The 6354-nt window shown below is 32.6% G+C and overlaps 1 non-coding gene across 1 annotated transcript; it reads left to right on the forward strand.

Moving 5' to 3' along the window:
* Positions 1–1012: 1012 nt before the first annotated feature.
* On the forward strand, positions 1013–1119 carry LOC139846347 (small nucleolar RNA R71). The gene has a single exon (XR_011759061.1). It is a non-coding gene; the product is annotated as a small nucleolar RNA R71 (small nucleolar RNA).
* Positions 1120–6354: the final 5235 nt, after the last annotated feature.

A 6354-nucleotide genomic window follows, 5' to 3' on the forward strand; every position in this document is an offset into this window, starting at 1 on the left:
TGGTACACTTGTGGTTGGCATCATATTTTCTTACACCACAGGTTCTTTGTCTTTTGAAACAGGAATAGGAGCATGAGGGTTTGGAATATCGGGGTTAATGGTTAACCCACTTTTCGTAGTTATTGAATTAACTTGCGAAAAATTACTTGGATTTTGAGTTTCCTTACCCTTAGGGTTTGGTTGCGTGTTGGATGGTAAACTTCCCGATTGCCTTTCAGCAAGCAATTGGGACATTCTTCCCATATCTCTTTCAAGGTTTGGAATTGACGCTTGATGATTCCTTTGTACTTGCTCGTTTCCCGTTTGGACTTGATGTAATTGTCTCTTCACTTGCTCATTCATTTCTGATTGACTTTTGACAAAATTCATCATAACTTCTTCAAAGTTAGATTTCTTCTCTACTGGTTGTGTGTTATGATTTTGTTGTTGATATGTTAATTGAGGTAACGGTTGTTGTTGGAAATTTTGTTGAGGTGGAAATGGAGGTTGGTTTCTATTGAAAAAGCCAGGTGGTCCATTTCTTTGAAAAGCAAAATTCTTCGGATTTTGATATCCTGGGTTTGTAGGTTGATAATTAGAATTCCCTCTTTGAAAATTGCCTTGTCTTTGATTGGCCATAAAATTAACTTGTGCTACTGAGTTCATTGGCCGATCATTGATATCACAATCTTTCGTGAAATGTGGCTGTCCACAGATTTCACAGCCTACTTGCAATGCTAAAATTGTTGAATTTAGTTTCTCTATTTCTCTTCCAAACTTTTTGAATTGATTCGACAGTGAAGCTATGGTTGTGTTGTTGTCTTCATTTTCTTCAAGGCTTGGCACCGTCCTTCTAGGTTGTTGATCTCTAGACGGTTTCCATTCAAAAGTATGAACTGACATGTCTTCTAACATGTCATACGCTTGATTTGGTGATCTATACATAAATACTCCTCCAGCGGAGGAATCTAATATACCACGAGTATGTTCATCAATACCACGATAAAAAGTTTGTACTATTTGCCCTTTTTGCAATCCGTGTTGCGAACAATTTCGTAACATTCTTTTTAATCTTTCCCATGCATCATAAAGAGTTTCATCCGACTTTTGTTTAAAAGTGGTGATTTCAGTTCTAAGTCTTTCGGCTTTTGCCGGTGGGAAAAATCGGGTAATGAATTTATCTCTTAATTCACTGAAAGTTGTGATAGAATCAGGTTTTGATGCTTTCAACCATGCTTTTGCGTATCCGATTAAAGAGTATGGAAAAGTTCTTAACTTAAATGCATCTGAAGAAACATCTTTGTTTTTATACAGTTCACATAAATCTTCAAAAGCTTCTAGATGTTCTATCGGATTATTATTAAGTCTTCCGTCGAATTGGTTCTCACGAACCATGTGCATAAACTGCCCCTTGACTTCCCAGTTTTCAGCCTCAATTTCAGGTCTTCTTATAGGTGCAAGAGCGAGAGGGGGAGCAGTTTGTCTGGTATTCCACATTGGTAGATCATTTGGATCAGGTGTTACTTCAGCCATTTCTTCTTTAATGACGATGGTTTCAGGTTCAATTTTGATTTTTGGTTGACCACTAGTGTTTCCTACTTGGCTTTTGATATTTTTCGGTGTTTTCGGTTTACTAATAATACCTAATTTTTTTTTGTTTTTCCTGTTTTAATCTTTTGATCAAGCCTCTTTCAGGTTCTGGATTAAGTGCAACGAGTTTAGGATTTCCTGAACGGGTCATACAATTACTAAATTTTATGTAGCCTTGAAGGATTTATTCACTAAGTGTATAAACATTGAACTTTCTTGAAAATGAATTTTCACGAAAGGATCGAATAACATAAAAACAATGATAAAAACCTTTAAACAAACAGATTTTCCTTCTGATTTTGCCCACGTTTCGAATAGCCAAAAGATGCAGTAGAGGGGCAGGATTCGTTTGGTCCCAAAATAATTGGGTAATGTTTGGCTCCAATAACACAGTCCACGTACAAATTCAACTACTATTACGAATCAGAAAAATTATCTATTTATTTAACTGCCAACTTTCCCCGGCGGCGACGCCAAAAAGTTGATGTGCGTGCTCGATCGTGTCCTTTTATTTTGATCGGATTTAGATTGAAATTATTACACGAATTGGTTGTGATTATATGGCGTTTTTATGATTTAGGATTGATTTCACACATATAGGCAACTTTGTCCTATCCGTATAGTAATAGTTCGTTGGTAAATCCGGTTCATTCCACAGGGAGATGGAGTTTTCAAGGTTTTAATCGCTAAAAGTTAAACTATTTAAAAGGGGGATTTTGGATTAGGGTTTACTACTTAATTGAACGGAAATTAAATTTAACTAAAATGAAATAACTAAATTAACGACAATAAAAAAATACAATTTAACTAATTTGACAAAATAGAAGAAATAAGGTTTTTCATGGCAATATAGCAAAATGGTAAAAAGTAATTAAATTTACTATATGTAGTAAAAAGTGAAATTGATGAGATTTAAAATAAGGTAAAGTAGTGGCTACTAAAATATGTCCCATCTGGATTATGGATTGTTTTTAAGTCCGGTTACGATGTTTTAATATATATCCTTATATTTTATCTTTCGATTTATAAAGATTTAATTAACTAAAATTAAATCTAACTTTCGTTAGATCTTGTTTTAGCGAATTAAATTATACCCCGACTATTCAAATTGAGATTTAATCCGGTTTTAACTTTCGCTAATACCAAAATTATAACGGTCTTCCCTTTTTATAATTACACGATTATATAAACTATAATATTATCCAAACCACCGAATCACACTTTTAAATTGTTGTCAATAATTTGTCCATATGTCTGTCTAGATCACTGAGGTGTTGAAGCACAATTTATGTAAATTTAATAAACTTTCGCTTATCAATTTAATAAATTATGTGATAGGGGTGAAAATATTAAATTATATAACAATGGGTCAGTGATTAAACTTAATATTAAATAGTCAAAGTTACATCATAATATTATAATATGGTTCAATCCATTCGTCCAGAGGTTCTACATTTTAGTCACCACTATGGGTCTTTAGTTGGACATTATAACGGCATAAAAATATAAATTATATAAAGTGGGCATGATATCAATAATAATAATAAATGATAACAATAATAATAGGAACAATAAATAATAACGACGATAATAATAAATGACAATAATAATAATAAAAATAGTAACAATAATAATAACGACAATAATAATAACGATGGTAATAATAAATAATAACGATAATAACAATACTTAATAATATTAATAAAGTTGGGACTTGGAGACTTACAATGATTTGGAATGGTAGAAAAGCAGTACTACAATACCCGTAAACTTGAATTACACCACTTACTACTACTACTTTAGATAAAATATTAAAACTAAAATATTAAATATTGAAATTGAATTGAAAAGGAAAAGATGCGCTGAGTGTGTGTATTATGCTACTGATCGAGTTGCCTTTTATAGGCCATTGGATTTCACTGTTTCAATGTTGAATTTTTAAAGTTTGGTGATTCAAACTCTCGGTGGCTTAACTATTTCATTCTTTATTTAAACGTGTAGAATTTATTATTATATATTATTATTATTATATTATTATTATTATTATGAATTATTTATATATTATATTATATTCTTGTGCATAGTTGACTTGTAATTTTAGCTCCGTTGAGTCGTACGTTGATAGTTAGTTCATGTCTCGGTTTCGGATTTTTGAACGTCTTCTCGTACGCTAAGATATCTTGTACTTTGAGTTCCATGGCTTGTACTCTTATCAATATTTAGATGGTATTCATCAATAAATTGAACCACTTGGATTGTAACTTGTACGTTTGAGCATTTTGGACGTTTTGGCCTTTCAAATCTTCGTTTTCGTCTTTAAATCTTCATTTTAGAGCGATATTCGTCTTTCGTCTTCGCACTTATTTATTTAAACGTTTACAATTAAAAATAAGGAAATTACAATTAAAAACATTACATATTAGAATGATATTGTGTCTAAATATATGATCATTTTAAGCAATATCAAATATCCCCACACTTGAACGTTGCTTGTCCTCAAGCAATACCAAACTTGAAATAAACTTCACTCAAATCACTTCTTTATTCTCACACTTTAAACATCAATGATTTGGATACGGCGGTATGAACAATGATAGTAACGATGTGGTTTACAGTCCCACATGACTATGAAAATTTAGATCCTTAAGGAAATTGGATCTTTATGAAAACTTTTGATTTTTTGAAAATTCAAGCTAGATTTTACCCTAGACAAGTTTTCCAATTTAACCCTTTATCGGTGTTGCAAAAATGTTTTTGTGGGTTGTGTGGGTTTCAGATTTTAAAATTTTAGCTCAAAACTTGTGGTTTTGTATCACCCACTTGCTAACCTTGTATTAGGAAAGCAACACGTTCAGTATACTTGTTCCGTATATTACCTTTCAGTAAACTACCCTCCGGTTGTAAAGGAAAGCATTGAACAAGCAACTGTTAAGGCAATGTCTAATGACATGCATTTGATTATGGTCCAAAAACGTGTCGGATGCAATTACTATCCTTTGTAGGAGAAATAGCAAAGATCACCCTATAATTTTTTGGTCTGGCACAAGGTCCTGTCTTCGACCATGCTATGCAACCACCATTCTTACGGTTGACACCCAATTTGGTTCAGGTGACCTAGTGAATTCTGATGAATTCTCAGGATTTAACGTTCAATGGTAATGAACGCATTGAAAATAGGTTTTCAGAAAACAAATCAGTTTTAATTTGATCAAAATATTTTCTCGTTCAAGCTCGAGTTTAGATATCATTGAATTCCATGAGTTTTGTAATTCTCAATCTTTAAGGTCAATCTCAAGGATTGAGTAATATCAGGCTTAAAAGCTGATTTTTAATCTTTAAGGAGATTATCTTTTCTGGGGGTCTGATTCATTACTCTTATCAAGCTAATTTGCACGGCGCCCTCCCCATTTTACGAGACAGATCCTCTCATGGTTAGGATAAGTCTGACCACTTGGTGACCCTGTTTGATGCCGAGGTCCGTGGATTTCCAGCTGATTTCGAGAAAACTTTTCAAGGTTTTTCGTAGACTCTACAACTGGTCTGGATGACAACTTCCTGACCTAAATCAAGAAGTGCATTTCTTTTTCTGAAGACTTTACTTTATTTTAATGATGGAATTGATTCATCGTGTAGATCCATCTTTTCTTTAATTTTTTTTTATAAATTAATGGGTAAAACAAATTTATACAGCCCAAAGCAAAAGTACCTGTAATAAACTTCGCACAAACATGTGATAACAGTACATATATATTGATAAATCTCCCCACACTTGGCTTTTATCTTGAATCTTTTTATTCCTGATTTAATCAAATAAATTCATAAATTTGGTAGTTTCTCAGTTTATGTTCTCGTTGAGGTAACAATAATTTCGGTATTAACACCTAGTTTTATCGTTCATAAACATATTAAACAAGATTTGAATTCATTTAGTTGAAATTTTTTAAATTTTCACAAAATTTAGAAAATAAGCCAAGTGTATAAACCCGAGAGAATTTATAATCCCTCCCCACACTTGAGATCATGCAATGCCCTCATTTGCAATGGTAATGAATGCATTGAAAATAGGGTTTTCAGAAAACAAATCGGTTTGTAATTTGATCAAAATATTTTCTCGTTCAAGCTCGAGTTTAGATATCATCGAATTCCATGAGTTTGAATTCTCAATCTTTAAGATCAATCTCAAGGATTGAGTAATATCAGTCTTAAAAGCTGATTTTTGATCTTTAAGGAGATTATCCTTTCTGGGGATCTGATTCATTAGTCTTATAAGCTAATTTGCACGGTGCCCCCCATTGTACGAGACAGATCCTCTCATGGTTAGGATAAGTCTGACCACTTGGTGACCCTGTTTGATGCTGAGGTCCGTGGATTTCCAGCTGATTTTCGAGAAAACTTTTCAAGGTTTTTCATAGACTCTACAACTGGTCTGGACTACAACTTCCTGACCTAAATCAAGAAGCGCGTGTATTTTTCCCTTGGAAGACTTTACTTCCTTTTATATTACAATAAACTGGGTAAAACTGATAAATATCGTCCAAAACAAAAGTATCTTCAATTATTTGTACAAAAATATGTGACATATGTTCTAAATAACTTGGTAAATTTTTCCCACACTTGGCTTTTATTTTTTCTTTCTTTGCCTTTTTATTTTCCTCTATTTCATTTTAAATGAATTCTAACATTTTAGGTTGTTTCTCAATTTATGTCCTTTCCAAGATAACAATAATTTCGGTGTTAACACCTAGTTTTATCGTTCATAAATATGTATAAACAAGATTTTGAGTT

The sequence above is a fragment of the Rutidosis leptorrhynchoides genome, chromosome 4 (genome assembly GCF_046630445.1).
Source record: "Rutidosis leptorrhynchoides isolate AG116_Rl617_1_P2 chromosome 4, CSIRO_AGI_Rlap_v1, whole genome shotgun sequence".
NCBI lineage: Eukaryota > Viridiplantae > Streptophyta > Magnoliopsida > Asterales > Asteraceae > Rutidosis > Rutidosis leptorrhynchoides.